This window comes from Ostrea edulis, chromosome 6, assembly GCF_947568905.1.
Source record: "Ostrea edulis chromosome 6, xbOstEdul1.1, whole genome shotgun sequence".
In the NCBI taxonomy this organism is placed as follows: Eukaryota; Metazoa; Mollusca; class Bivalvia; order Ostreida; family Ostreidae; genus Ostrea; species Ostrea edulis.
In genome coordinates, this window is record NC_079169.1 from 13,022,633 (window position 1) to 13,039,143 (window position 16,511).

Genomic DNA, 16,511 nt, shown 5'->3' on the forward strand with positions numbered 1-16,511 from the left:
TTTTGTAAAGTTTTGGGATCTTGGATAGGTACAATAACTAATATTCATTCGTCCCATTGACTGGGATATCAAATATGTTTAATACTGTGGTGTGATTTTGAAAACAATTCTCTATTGAAAAAGGAACTTATCTGGAAATGGTATCATTATTGTAGCACAACTCATAATTCCGGCTTAAATGACCAAAATTTAGCAGTTTTTCTGTGTACTTTGACCAACTCCTGAGCAAAAAGCCAGCCATATGAAAGATAATAAAATATATATTTAAGAAGAAGGTAAATAAGTCATATAATTCAGATAAAAAAATCAATGGGCAAATGGCATTTTATGATAGAAATTTGGCTTGGAAAATATGAATTTGTTGAATTTTGCACATTGAGTTATCTCCCTTTGCGGAATTTCTAATGTAGGAGATAATAAGTAGTGGTATTGTTAACAGGAGGGAAAGAAAAGAAATGCAGAAAACATGTGATTTTAGGGTATTTTAAACATTTTTGACCATTACTATATATGTACTGGATGTATTCAAGTGTGAAGGACTTCATAAATACACACTGCGTGTTGTGAAGAGGGTTTCCTGAAAAATTAACTTCATTGAATATGAATTCAAAGCTCAGCTTGTGTCTACATGTATATATATATATATATATATATATATATATATATATATATGACAAACGGGATGATTTCAGCTTCTCCATCGTCAACTTCCCACATTTATGTAGCAATATTCCATTATCACCTGCATATGGTGTTTATATATATCAACTGATTCGATATGCAAGAGCTTCTTCTGCGTATAGTCAGTTTTTAAATCGAGGTAAGCTACTGACAAACAAGTTGATGGTACAGGGATTTCAACAGTCTCGATTGAAGTCAGCATTTCGCAAATTCTATGGTCGTTATAACGATCTAGTTCGTCAATACAACCTCGCATTGGGTCAAATGCTGTCTGACGTGTTTCATACCGATTGTTAAGCCGTTCTTGGCACACTGATTTTGACTGCGGATAACTCCGTTTACCTGATCAGGATATGGGGCTCACGGCGGGTGTGACCGGTCAACAGGGGATGCTTACTCCTCCTAGGCACCTGATCCCACCTCTGGTGTGTCCAGGGGTCCGTGTTTGCCCAACTATCTATTTTGTATTGCTTGTAGGAGTTATGAGATTGATCGCTGTTCGTTATCTTCACCTTGCATATATATATATATATATATATATATATATATATATATATATATACATACATACATACATACATATATATATATATATATATATATATATATATATATATATATCCAAAATTGAAATAGAGTCTCAGTAATCGGATACTAATATTTAAAAAAATATGAAAAGAAAACATTACTAATATTTAAAAAAATATATGAAAAGAAAACACTACTAATATTTAAAATATAATATATATATATATACATATATATATATATATATATATATATATATATATATATATATATATAAAACCATATATATATATATATATATATGTACCCGATTTACGCTGTTATATGGTTCAAGAAACACTGCTACTACGAAAAAAGTGTATTCACAGTCTGCGGCCAGTGATTTTCCTGTCGGACTTGTAAAACCCGCTTGGCAACAAGTCCGACTGGCTTGTAAAAAAAAAAAATTACCTGTCGGAGTTTAGATTTGACAATCGGAAGTAAATAAATATTACGCGCATGCTCAAGTCATATAATTAGAATAACTCGCCCCAAACAAAGTCATTCGTCCCATTAATTACGCATCTTCACTCGGTCTGTTCCGGATTTATCTTGAAAATTATTCAGATTTCGCAAGCGTATAATTACATTTTTTTTTTGGGCAAGTGAAATTGAGTTCGGGCATGTGGATTTCCTGAAAATGGTTGCCCGAATGGCTTGTGGTTTGCAAATCTTAATATCATTGACTGTATTCATGCCAGTTAGAGAACACAAGTTTCCGTTAGTACTGCTTGTAGTTTGATACATTGATCATGTAACATTACCTCACAATGACAAGTTCTGTTTCTCAGTAAATTAGTGATCATGGAAATGCATGCAAAATTCATGTTCTTTCACTGGGCCAGGGTGAAAATATAATAAATATTTTCTAAAGGAGATAATCCTTTTGAGACAGAAGGGGGGATGTAATCTTAAAATAAGTACTATATCTGACTGGTTTATTTAACATTAACAATGTTAATTTTACCTACTTTTCAATATTTAAGGTTAAGATGAATCTTATATTATATATTCTAATAGTGTCCCAAACATTTGTTCATCACGTACATTAAAAACAGATTGTTAATGTGAATTATGGAAAGGAAACTTTCAGTTTCTCTCTCATCCCCACCCCACCCCCTCTCGTGAGATAATAACAGTGATGGTAATGTTTTTAAAAAAGAAATAATGTATGCAAATGATTTCAATGACCACATGCCTTTATAGTTTGTGATGAATTTCATTAAATTTTGACAAATTGTGCGTTTCTTTTCTAGGATCCGTTTTGGAAAATAGAGATTCTATAGATTTTATCGAATTCAAGTGACAACAATGATAAGGTACATGTACATGTTATTGTATTACTTGAAATGTTTGGTGCACCTGTATAATAGTATGTGTACAGTTGTTCCATTGACAATACATATACAAATGTATATATAAACAATAAACTATCCCTTCCCATAATTATTTATGAATTAGTCAATGTCAAGGTTTCAAATTTTTTTAGAGCGGTAGCTTTGTATCAGAGAGGCATGAATCAATGCACTAAATGTACAAACATGTACTTACAGGGGGACCAGAAAGTGTGCATGAAGCATGAACCATAAACCGAGGTCACTTGCAGATATCATTAAAAGACGTGGTCTCTATTGACTTTTTTAAGTGTATGATACCATAACATCACACATACTGCTGGGTGATTGGGGAGGGGGGGGGGGGGGGGGGGTATGTAATCCAAGACCGTCAGATGTTCGAGGTTAATATTGGTTGGTTATGTTTGTTTTACATTCTATTAAAAAAAATCATTATATTGAGACTTTACTAGCTGTGCTGTAATTAAACCTATACTTAGCCCTCAAAGGCCGTAGAAATGAGGGTTCTTTAACGTGCCACCGTCTGCCATGACACGGGACCTCCGTTATAAAGGTCATATCCGAAAGACCTGTGATTCTCACTTTTGAATGTCAAGCGTTTGACAAAGGAGCAATCATTGTTAATTGGAGAAAAATCTTGCATTCAAGCATTTTCTCAGTAATGCTTGATGTATATACATGTACATGTAACTTTTATTTGGTTTACAACAATTTTCAAATGCTCTGGACTACCCCCCCCCCCCCAACTTCACTGTATAAATCTTAATCTTAGCCTGAGATTGCACAACATATCTTTCTTTGAAAAATCAAGAAACGAAGGGATTAGTAGAAATTGAATGATTTTTGTTGTTGGTTGGTTTGTTGATATTGCCTAACGTTTTCCACTTACATGAAGACGTCATCATCGGCGGTGAAAAGATTGCAAAATTTAGGTCAATGCTCGGCGGTCGGGGCCTTTGAGTACACGTATGAAGGGATCTTTATCGTGCCACACCTGCTGCGACAAGGGGCCTTGGGTTTTGCGGTCTCATTCGAAGGAACACCCCCATTTAAGGATGTACGGGACTGACGATTTTGAAATTACCGCGCAACTCCGAATGACGTAAATAAATCCTGTCGTTCGCATCTCCTATTTGATTCTGAGTGTATGTTAGATAATATCTACAATGCAATTAATTCTATAGATATATTTTACATAAACTATGACAAAAATATTATTATATTCGAAATAAAAACAAATCGCGTAAATTTTACGACTTTAATTACTTTTCGGCAATGTAAACATAGTGAGACTTTTGAAACATTGAAATGCGGGGGAAACGCGGATTTCAGTCAGCTAAAGCGATCCAGCGTTACATCAAGGTTTTTTGACCCACAGAAGACGATGGAAAGCTGCCTCACCAAGACACCAGACGCCGGATCATCTATATTTGCAATCGCAGACGCAAGACATGTGTTCAGGTAAAAGTTGTCAATCACTGTTAACAGGTTAATAAATTAATGCCGAGTACGCACGTACGTCAAATAAGAAGAAAACAAAATTGTTCAAGTGCAAATCTTCCTAAAAATTCCATGAAAATCGATGCTTGAAAACAATATTGAAATAGGGTATGAATTCACCGGCGCTTATTAAATTGTCAATGTCAGCTGATTGTTCATAGACTTTGAAGATCTAGATCAACCTAAATTATTTAGCCAAACATACAAAGTGTATGATACAAGCATCTGAGAATGAATATGTTAAAGTATTTGTCAAGTTTTAAGATACATCTCTATAAATTTAAATATCTGTTGGAGGAGGGGTCATATAAAGCTAGGATATACACAATAGATCAGTGGTGGATCTTTGGTTTTACATAAATTGATGAGTACTAAGATTTTTTCTTCCTTTAATAGTTGATGTTTGCAGTACAGAAAACAGAGACAGGACACTATAAAAATCTACCACCACATACAAATTATACAAACCCAGTGACATGCTTTGATTTATTTTCACTTTGTGCAAAATATACAGCATAATGCCATAAATGGGTCAACTTTTATTTATTTTACTATATAATTGATTTTGAAATCATTTTCATCCACTTATTAAGAGTCAATTCATAGTAACCTTTACACCATTAACAGCACAAATATCTCCAGTATCTTGTTAATGTTTTTTTTTTTCCCGGAACATTGCAGCCATACACATATTATATGATTGTGTTCCACTCTTACAAAGGAATATAAGGAAATGGAATGATAAATTTCATTAATCATGCATGTTTTCTGCATCTAATGTTGCTAAAAGTTTTTGAAATCATGAATAGAATTTATGTCCAGGTCAAATGTTTTTTGATAAATGTTTTAGATTTCATAAAAATGAGTTTAGAATTATGATTTAAACAAAGGTTATTTTTCAATGAGTTATAGGCCTAGCATAAGATGTGAAAGTTGACTCATTCATGACAGTATGCTGCAATTCTATGCCAGCATGAATGTGTTGAACAACAAAAAGAATATGAATTGTCACTCAGCTTCATTAGGCCCCAATATTAACACTTCATGTAAATAGCCGAGGTTCATTGATGTATCAGTATTGTTTTTCAGTTCAGTAATTCAAATACCCCCCTCCCCTCCCCCCGAGTAACAAAAAAAGTAATTTTATTACAAAGGAATAGTAATACACTAATTGATAGCTGATTACAATAAAATCGTAAGGTAACCATGGCCTTTTTCGATCATGCAGGAAGATGGATGCTAGGTATTTTCTGCCAATTAAGTTTAAATTCAGCCCAACAATTTCAACACTATGACACTACTATTATACATGTACAACACTAAATATTTTTTTTAACAAGATGCTTCATTAAAGAAAGGACCAGAGCCACAAACTCCATATTATGGCCCTTAAAATATATAAAAATGAAAGTAAGTGTTGAATAGGAGTATTGGTGTTATAAATATGTATCAGAATCCGGGGCTTAAAAAAACATGTTAGATTTTAAAAATAGGAGCACAACTAAAGCTGTATACATACTAGAACCGGATATGGTACCGTATTTCTGTCATTTTCCACCAAAAACTGGTTATTTTGTAAAGGTTTTGTCATACTGGTTTCATCTCGCCCAAAATATTTAAAGTATTTTTATAATATACACCTTTTCAATTGACCATAAATGCAAAAATATTTTAGGGCGAGCTATGAGCACTATTTTTATTTTAAAAAAAAAACGATATTCCGGATTGCTGAAAAATATTACGGTTATAATGCGCTAGTGGTGGTAAACTTGAATTTTACAGAACATATGGCTGGTTTAAGTATCTTATGGAGAAGGAAACTACGTTTTTTATTTCGTGTCATGTATATGTACATAGGTCATTTTAGTTCGGTGTTTATTTTTAAAGCAAGGGAAATTCCCTCACCTAATAATAGTTTTCGGTTGCAGCTTGTTTTGCCCTTTTACTATAGATGTTCATTTTCAATACCTAGTTGTTTTCATCTTTTAAAGTCGTTCACAATACATCTTCATTGCATCGTTGCTTAAAAACTGTGTACAATTTTGGTAGTTTTACATTATTATCATAAACATTATCATTGAACGAAACGACAGTTACCGAAACTGTTAGGCCTAGTGACTGAAATGAACATGGCGCGGCGTCTTCTTTCACTTTGGGATATCGGAAAATATTCAGGCTTCACGCAAGTATTCTTGTATGGTACTGATATCATATCGAATAATTTTTGCTCTATTTATTTTACAAAAGTGTTACTACGCAGCTTTAGACTGTCAACATTCGAAATAACTGTTTTATTTAACCTAACTTTACGTACATTGGGAGCAAGTCTTTCTTTGATTTACAGTACATCCAAGATTCGGGCTGAATATTAGCATGACCTGGTCAGGCAAAAAGGAATTCAAAATAACAGATTTAAACTACAACATGACTTACCATAGCATGCAGCATTGCTGCCAGTTAAATCCGACAGTAAATTATGTAAGCAATTCATAGATAGCGATCCACATGTTATCGATGAGACATGACGTCATCTGTTGTAAGATATTCATGACGCATTTTATGCTTCGATAGGTGGATCAAGTAACCCCCATATGAAAATACTCGATATACTGGTTTTGTTTTGTTTTGATTTCACATATGATATCGTTGTACATGTCATGAGTTTTTTATTTTCTATTTTTATGTAACTTTACTTGTAAACAAAGACTGTGCGTTTTGTTTTTTGTTTGGGGGTGGGGATGGGGGGTGGTGGGGGTAAGACAGTACAGCATTTATAAATTGTGCATGTTTGATTCCGTTGATTTTCAATTTCATGGCCTAGTTCGAAGGCCTATCAACGTATCAGTGTTCCATTGTCCAATGTAAAATTAGAAAAGGAAAAATAGTGTCGTCTTGGTTGTCAAGGAGGTGTGTCCCAATGCCAAGTTACATTTAAACAATATAAACAAATATTTTTTTCAGCGTGCTCAACAAATCAAATTGCGTGATACAAGTAAAATTAAATTATGACAGACGGACTGAATGCTATATTATATATGTTTTGCCAATTAATAAACTGGACATGTGTTGTGCCAATAAATATATCTTAATTTAATAATCCAGCCTACAATAGCAACAGGAAATTGTGCTTAAATTGTCCAATCTTCAAAACCTTAAATTGTGTACATGTGTGTGGTGGCGGTGGTGGTTTTCATCTACTCAAACTGTCCCAATCCCCCTCCCAAATTCAATTTCTTTAAGTGTGCAGTGGATAGATCGCCACATGGACCCATCCACGTCTACTGTAAGGATGGTTTAAAATATCGGTTTCAAATGCAATTAGTTCACACACAAATATATATAGACAACATTATTTGACGATTTGCATTTTAGTTGCTTCTATTCATACACGCTATACAACAGTACTGAATCTATAACTGAGAGAGAGAGAGAGAGAGAGAGAGAGAGAGAGAGAGAGAGAGAGAGAGAGCACCAGTAATTGTATACAGGTACGAGAAGTTTAATCAAATCTTAAATGTACAATATTATTCTTATTAATTAACCATTCCACTTCATTCTGATATATTTAATTTCTCTTTTTTCCATGTTAAATTATTCGGTTGGCGCGAGTTAGGACTGCCCCCCCCCCTCCCTTTTTTAAACCGATGTTACGTGCCTAGCTATCTAACGCCCTCTCAGTCAAAAATGAAATAAATATAAAATCTATATTACTACAACTTCATTGGATTTACTAGACTTTTTTTTTTACCACCGTAATACATGTTTATGCAAGCGGACAATCTAGGCATTTTAAAGAAAATTTCCATCTTCGATAGCAAAATGTGTTCAGCCCACGAAGAGCAGAATCGACCCAAAACCCATGGCAAGCGAAGATGATTTTTGCCCCCGTTTTCGGGTGTTATAACTGATATAAAAAAAATAGTATGTTCGATAACTATCATTCAGAAGACGGGTAAGTTCGTGAGTCACTGAATAAACAAAAAATTGTCCGCATTCTTATTTCAATCGCGTTGTCAACTGTACACTTTTTGATATTTCTACACTACCTGTAAACATGTAGACAGCGGATCTAAATCATCTAATATTCTTAATTACAATGAAAATTATACATTAAAATACATGTGGTGCACTAATATAAATGTCAATCTTTTAAAATAATCGCACAAATAAACCAATGCTTTTACTTGTCATTTTATGGTCCACATTTCTTTGAGCTGATATAATTCATGCTATTTAACACATTGAAATCAATGCCAATTTATACCATGTGATATTCGTTTGTTCGTTTTCAAAGTCAAATGATCCTTCTCTTGGTGAACTCGTGCTGCTCGTGCTGTGAAACAATGTGCGACTAACACGTACAGGTGTTTGTGTACGGGATGTCGAGAATTTGGGCGTTTCATAAAGGTGTGAACGTCTGCGGGGAAGTCTGCATACGGATATGTATCAATATCTTGATATATCTATATACAAGAAATAATCCCGATTTACAAACATGTTGAGGTTTCTACTTAGAGATAATTAAAATCCATTTAGTGACACTGTCCACTCTATATCTGCTTCAAACATATAAACGTGGAAAGTTAATACAGAACGGACGTCATAAGTTAAGGGTAATTAAGATGAATTGTTTCGAATAGCAAACTCCAACATGTAAACAATTTAAGTAAGTTATCAAATCAGTATGGTAATTCTTTAAAGATAGACAGTGAAGGTACATTTTTAAAAATTAAATTACTATTTTAAATTTACAATAATATATATCATTAAATGATATGAATATATACAAGTCGCCGTTTTATACCTTTTAATTTTCACCCACTAATATTTCGCTTAGTATTTTTTTTTATCACACGAAGGTGCACGGTGGCACAAAGGAGGCACAGATTCAGATCTCCGTGGACTTAAATGTCTACCTCGCTCAGAAAATTAAGACTTCAGAGGTGCCGACAATTTTCAAGGTCCACCGTGTTTTATTTTAAAAAAAATAGTTTGAAAACTCCATTTTTGTAATTAGTTACTATGATAACTCAAGTTTAATCAAAATTATACAGTTGTCTCTCTCTCTTCTTTTTTATCCTCAATTATATCAATTTTAATGGAAGTTGATACAAATAGATATATATATGCAACTTGAAAATATAAACTCGTCTTTGAGATAGACGGTAAAACAATACTGTTTGCTGTGGTCCTTTCACTGCAAGGAATTTTAATTTTTGATCACGATTTTTCAATTACAAATGTATGTCCAATACAGCGGGGAAAAAATTGTAGTGTTATGTAGTGGGAAGGGGGGGGGCAATATATCACAAATTTAAACATCGTGATAGAAAATATACAAGTTCCTAGTATTTTAACAGTTGTAATTTACAATCAGAATAAGCCCAAAAAATATATATTAACCTATGCGTCCATTATTTGTGTATTACACTGTGATTCTCATAACGTCAACATCATGACGTTATATAGCTTTTCTGTTGAAAAACAACACAAAGTTTAAACGACTGTAAAACGAAAACTAGAAAAGATATTGTTATGAAATAAATTGTTCTATGACCTATAAATCCTAGAGCATCAACTGTGAAAGTCTCATTTATTTTGGTGAAAGGGCCAATTTTAGTACTTTGTGGCTCTGGTCCTTTATTTAACATTATTAGTTTTCTATTCACCTAATGTATTATCTAGTTTCTTCAGACCAAAGTGTCCACTATTAAATGTCAGCTAGACCATGTAGACAGATTCAATGATGAAATCTAGTTGTATTCACCTTTTTTGTGTTACACATACCATGTGAGAGTAAAATATAATTGTTCTATAACTATTTCATGTAAACAATATTTGGGAATTGTCAAGCTAGCTGAATAATTGTGCTTGTTTTTAAAATATATATGCAAATTAAAGATCGCCCAAGTCCTATAATGAAAAAATGACAAGCATGGTATTATGATAAATATGTACGTTTTTGTTATATGCATAATTTTGCAAGGAACTCTAGTTTTTTTTAAATGCATACATACCTACATGTATATACTGCCCACCATGAATAAGTATACACTCACCAAAATAAGTTACTTGTGCATAAAAAAGAAACATAGATACATATATTTTGATGCAAATACATAACTCTTGCAAATAAATATATAATGGTAGGCTTTTAACTTTTCATATCCTTCTGGTCTTTTTATTAAAATACTTGATTTTCTGAATTCTCTAAATAAGAGATATTATGTAAAATTTAAATTGAAACTATTTCGAACTATTTACTAATACATATTATTTTGTATTTGATGTGAATATAGTAACTTTTATAAGACCCTTTGATTTTTCAATTGTAATAAATCAATATCACAATTTAACAGACTATATCAAAATATTGAAAGTCCATTATTGTTTCACATATATTGAATTTGTACCCTTAACTAATTATTTTATTGAGCTTAATTGAAAGTTATATTCAGTGAATTAATTTGGCTCTTTTTCATTATATCATATACTATTGGCTATCATTAAGGTACAATGTATCTAGGTTTATATAATTGCACCTGTCAATAAGTTAGTCCTAAATGCAGTTTGGGCAAGACACACATCAAATATTTGATGTAAGTGTACCTCTAAGTTTTGAGAGGAATTCTTAAATCGTTTAACATGTTAAGGGGCGATGGCGAAATCAAAAGTTCAATGTCTGACAAAAAACTAAATTCACATCAAAATTGGTACCGTATACGTTTTACATAGTTTTCACGAAATCACACCCCACTCCCCTTAAATCTAAATATTATGAATGTTGAAACTAATCGATTAACAAGTAAAAACATGCGAGTATAAATAATACTGTTATACTTTTACTTCTGTTTATTCACAAATTAAAAGTGTACATTTAAAATATTTAATGTTCATTACCGGTAAAATATGTGGTTTTTAACATCCACTTGTCTTTTTTCCACTAAAGTGAAATCGATGTTGGATGACAAAAACTTATTTGAGTTTTAACTCCCCCTGAGGCCCCCTAACTATTTGAATTTAAATTTTTTTCCTGACATCGGTCTTTTGATTTCACCCCTAAACATGATGGACACTCAACAACCATGGATCAAATTCTGTATGTTGACTCTGCCATTGACCCAATTAAACCAGAAAACTTACTACAAACTTTATACTTAGTAATAAGTTTTTATACAGGACCCTGCATACAAAATAACCTCTAAAGTAATAATCTTGAATACTTATGATATTCATTGTAAAATTTAATATTGTTTATTTATTCTATTAATATATATCATAGGGGCACATACTTCATTACAATTTTATGTCTTATTTTAAGTTATACATACACAACTACATGTATATAATTTATTGATTCTTTTAATAGATACCTAAAATTGTTCAAATACATGTTGTCAATATTTGAACAATGCACTCACAGGAAAGAAACATGGAAGAGTGTGGGATGCAAACACAAAACTAAACAATAGTAATTTGTCTGCATGTGCATGTACGCGCACATACGTGCATTGCAATTTTGGTACAAAAAAATTGAAAATCAGAATTCACAAGGAATCAACATGAAACCTTGTTAGGATGATAGTATATTATTTGTATATACGCAAAATGATAGTCGTGTTGTGTGCATGCACATGCATCACATTTTTCGTACACGAATTTTGTAATCAGTGTAACTTTTTTGTTGCTCATTCAAATGATTTGATATTCATATTATAGGTAGATATTGAGATCCTTAACTGATCTGCATTCAATTTGTCAAAATTACCAACGCGCATGCACGTGCACTTCTTTTTGATTGGATAATACATGTACTAAAACATCTGTAACTCTCTTATTAATGAAGCGAATGAGTTGATATTCACTTCATAGGTAGATGATATGTGTATCTATATACTGGTGTAACAAAAAATGCCAACGCAAACATGCATGCACATGCATCATATTTCAAAAGTTAATTTTTTGAAGGACGATAATGTTTTTGTTTTTCATCAAATTCTTTTGATTTTGAGGTTTTAGGTGTGTCTTGGTACTCCTTACAAATTACTGTGGTTAAAATTACTGGTCAGCACGTGCAAGCACGTGTGCTGATTTCTGATTGGATGATTTTAAAATCACTATAACTTTCTTGTATTTGATGCAAACATTAAGAAATTCTTTCTGTGGGTATATGATAGAAAGGCCTGTACTAGAATGACATCAACAAAAGTACGGAATCATACTCGTGTGTGCGTGTATGCACGTGCATTGCTTTCTTTTATTTCTTTGCACTGAAATGACCATAGTAAATCATAGTAAACGTACTACATGTAATTAAAGGCTAAAATAAAATGATTTTTGCTATAGGTTTACAATGACTTTACTTTTTAACTGGTTTGGGGAACATATGTAATGGTCCAAGTTACAGTTAGAACTAGTTACAAATGGAATTTTGATTTTACTTTAGATTGCAGAATTTTTATCTTTGATATGATTTTATAAAGAAATGCAACTCATTTTTAGCTCAAGTGAGCATTTCTGATCACCCGTTGTCTATCGTCTGACTGTCTGTAAACTTTTCACATTTTCGACTTCTTCTCCAGAACCACTTGGCCAATTTCAAACAAACTTGGCAAAAAGCATCCTTGGGTCGAGGCAAGTTACGTTTGATGAAATGAAGGGTAACACCCTGCTCCAAGGGGAGATAATAGCGAAATAGTAGATATATATTGACAAATTTATAAAAAATTCTCCACAAAAATCCTGTGGGGATCTGTGTTGGAATAGATCCTCAGTACCCTCTTCTTTGTCGCAAGAGGCGACTAAATGGGGCGGTCCTTCGGATGAGACTGCAAAAACCGAGGTCCCGTGTCACAGCAGATGTGGCACGAGATAGATCCCTCCCTGCTCAATGGCCCTAAGCACCGAGCATAGGCCTAAATTTTGCAGCCCTTCACCGGCATTGGTGACATCTCCATATGAGTGAAATATTCTCGAGAGGGACGTAAAACAATATTCAATCAATCAATCTCCAGTACAATACTTCCAGAACAAGCAGGCCAATTTCATGCAATGAAGGGCTATGCTACCTTTAAAGGTATAAAAGAGATAATTACAAAAATAGGGAGGGGTCAATTAAAAATCTTCTCAAGAACTGCTGGGCAAGGAAAGTTCAAATGTTCATGGCAGCTTCCTGACATAGTGCAGATTAAAGTTTGTTGAAACCATGGCTCCTGGGGGGTAGGATGGGGCTACAATAGGGGATCAAAGTTTTATATCTGAATATATAGGGAACAAATCTTTAAAAAGCTCCTTCATAAAGCAATACTTATCTATAAATATTTATTATATTTAATATATATATTTATTTAATAGTAAATATATATAATGCTATCCATTTCACGTAATTTTTGGAATTTTTTAATTATTCTGATGTCAACCTTACACGTATATTTTTCACAGGTTTTGAATATAATGTCTCCAGTATGGATATGTTTGACGATTGTTACCATGGAAACGAACTCACAGACCAACATGTATGTCAAAACAGGTGGGGTTTTTTTTGGTAAATTAAATATAGTGGTACCCATTTCAATCAATTTTAGAATTTTTAAATTAGTCATACCCTTCCGTTTTTTGGTGTGTTTTTTTTTTACAGGTTTTGAACATGATGTCTCCAGCAAGGATATGTTTGATGATGGTTACCATGGGAACGAACTCACAGACCTATGTCAAAAATGTCATTTTCTGATAGAATAGACATAATGCTATCCATTTCACTTAATTTTAGAATTTTTTAATTATTCTGATGTCAGCCATACACTTCCGGGTTCTCTACAGGTTTTAAATATGATGTCTCCAGCAAGGATATGTTTGATGATGGTTACCATGGTAACAATCTCACAGACCTATGTCAAAAATGTCATTTTCTGATAGAATAGACATAATGCTATCCATTTCACTTAATTTTAGAATTTTTTAATTATTCTGATGTCAACCATACACTTCCGGGTTCTCTACAGGTTTTAAATATGATGTCTCCAGCAAGGATATGTTTGATGATGGTTACCATGGTAACAATCTCACAGACCTATGTCAAAAATGTCATTTTCTGATAGAATAGACATAATGCTATCCATTTCACTCAATTTTAGAATTTTTTAATTATTCTCATGTCAGTCATACCTTTCCATTTTTTGTTTACAGGTTTTGAACATGATGTCTCCAGCAAGGATATGTTTGATGACGGTTACCATGGAAACGAACTCACGGACCTATGTCAAAAATGTCATTTTCTGATAGAATAAATATAATGCTATCCATTTCATTCAATTTTAGAATTTTTTAATTATTCTGATGTCAGCCATACACTTCCGGGTTCTCTACAGGTTCTAAATATGATGTTTCCAGCAAGGATATGTTTGATGATGGTTACCATGGTAACGAACTCAAAGACCTATTTAGAAATGAATTTTTCTGTTAAATTAAAACTAATGCTAATTACTTTAATCACTTTAGGAATTTTTTCACTGCTCTGATGTCAGTTCCATACCCCTTTTTAAACAAATAGTAAATTTCAGTCAATTATAATGTCTCCAGCAAGGGTATCTTTGATGTTCGTTACCATGGAAACGAACTCACGAACCTATCTAAAAAATGTCTTTTTTCGATAAAATGAGTACAATACTATCTATTTCACTCATTTTTAGGATTTTTTAATTACTCTGATGTCAGTCCCATACATCCTTAATCGCCTTTTACGACAAGCAAGGGGTATTGAGGTCTCATGGCCTATTCTAACCCTGATCTCCACCATGTTATGTGGTAGCTTTATTGTTTAAATCATGAGGTTGGACCACAGTATGTATTATACCTACCAGGGGCGGATCCAGGAATCACGGTTAGGGGGCACAACATTGTGAGGCAGATTTGTCAAGTCAGTTTGGATTAACCCGTTTAATGATTTTATCAAGACTTAAAAGTTTTTTTTTCAACTTTTGTCAGTGCACAGTAATGCTTTACAGTAACATTAGGAAGCAAAACAATGTGAACTTTCATTATCTGATCATTGAGCAGAAGACACAAAGTGAAATCTTACAAACATGTACTTTAAAAGTACTGTGTTTCTTACTATGTAAGATTGATATATCTTATTTATTTAATTATGATTCAATTTCAAGGAGAAATTTACTGTCATTTTTCGTAAGCAATACTAGGAAATATTGACAATTTTAGGTATGAATTTTAGCTGATCTTTTCTAGGAAAGCTATGATAAATAGAAAAAACATTTATGTAATGTCTATGAAAAATTCTTTTTTGTTAAATTACCCTATTTATACATGTGCCTACTGTAACCTTGACCTTTGGCATGGACGACCTTAAAAAAACTAATTTTATTTCTTATGAAAACATATGTTCCCTTTGATCAAGATGCAATCAGTAATAAGAAATTTACGATAATCTTTTTTTTTTAAATGTTAGTTTCGCAGAGGAAATTCAGACTTGATTCTTGAATGCATTTGTAATTTATTTTGGCCTTTGGTTTGTTTTTGTTTGTTTGGGGGGTTGTTTTTTCTTTGGTTGGTTTTTTTTTGTTTTTGTTTTTGTGTGTGTGTGTGTGTTGTTTTCTTTTTTGTTACTTAATTTAGATTTTGGGGGAAAAATAGAGATAATGAAATATGGTGAAAAATTGCTATCATATAAAGCTGAAAATTGCTCCAAGGCTGTGTTATATATTTGACAGAAGAAATTCGGATTAAGTTCTTAATTTGTAAAGTTGTATGATAATTTTAGGTCAATATTTACTTTGAAAAAAATTGGATAAAAAGCTATAAAATTGATTGATTGATTGACGTTTTTTCCGCCACACTCAACAATTTTTCAGTTATATGGTGGCGCCCAGTTTTTATCGGTGGAAGAGAGAACCCAGATATAATGTACCTGGGAAGAGACCACCGACCTTCCGAAAGTAACTATAAAATTGAAGTATAATATTTGATGCTAATAGAAAACAGCAAACATGCACCACTATCTTTGTTTGTGGTACTCGGTGTTAAATCTAATAGTTGAAAAAATGCATCTTTAAAACTAAGTTTGTTGAAAGGGTTGCTATGTCAACTATTTTTTTCCCCAATTGATATGTTGATACCTGCAATTCTGAATTAAATTTTATTTTGAAGTTGATTCTGGCTGGTTTATCAATTCAATATTAGACATAATTATATTGTTTTTTCAAGAGTTTTGTTGCCATAGCAACCATTTTATCAGTTATATTTTGATCTCTTTATGTCAATTTCACTGTTGAAAAATTAGTAACCAATCATTTTGATAAGATAGTGTTGTGATTATGTGCATAATAAAAAGTATTCAAACTTTAATAAAGAAGGAAATTTGAATTTCATGCATTTTTTGTATATTTAATTATAGAA

General features: G+C 32.6%; 1 protein-coding gene and 1 long non-coding RNA gene across 3 annotated transcripts in view; both read left to right on the top strand.

Annotated features, from left to right (window-relative positions):
• The window catches only part of LOC130047145 (secretory phospholipase A2 receptor-like), a 53,507-nt gene that overhangs the window by 7,722 nt on the left and 29,274 nt on the right, over positions 1–16,511 (top strand). The gene's annotated exons all lie outside the window — the stretch shown is intronic.
• Positions 3,704–14,414, top strand: LOC130047147 (uncharacterized). Of its 2 annotated transcripts, none has more exons than XR_008796189.1 (3): positions 3,704–4,064; positions 13,545–13,632; positions 13,741–14,414. It is a non-coding gene; the product is annotated as an uncharacterized LOC130047147 (long non-coding RNA). The 2 variants fall into 2 exon arrangements; XR_008796188.1 differs by having other exon boundaries at positions 3,709–4,064; positions 14,289–14,414.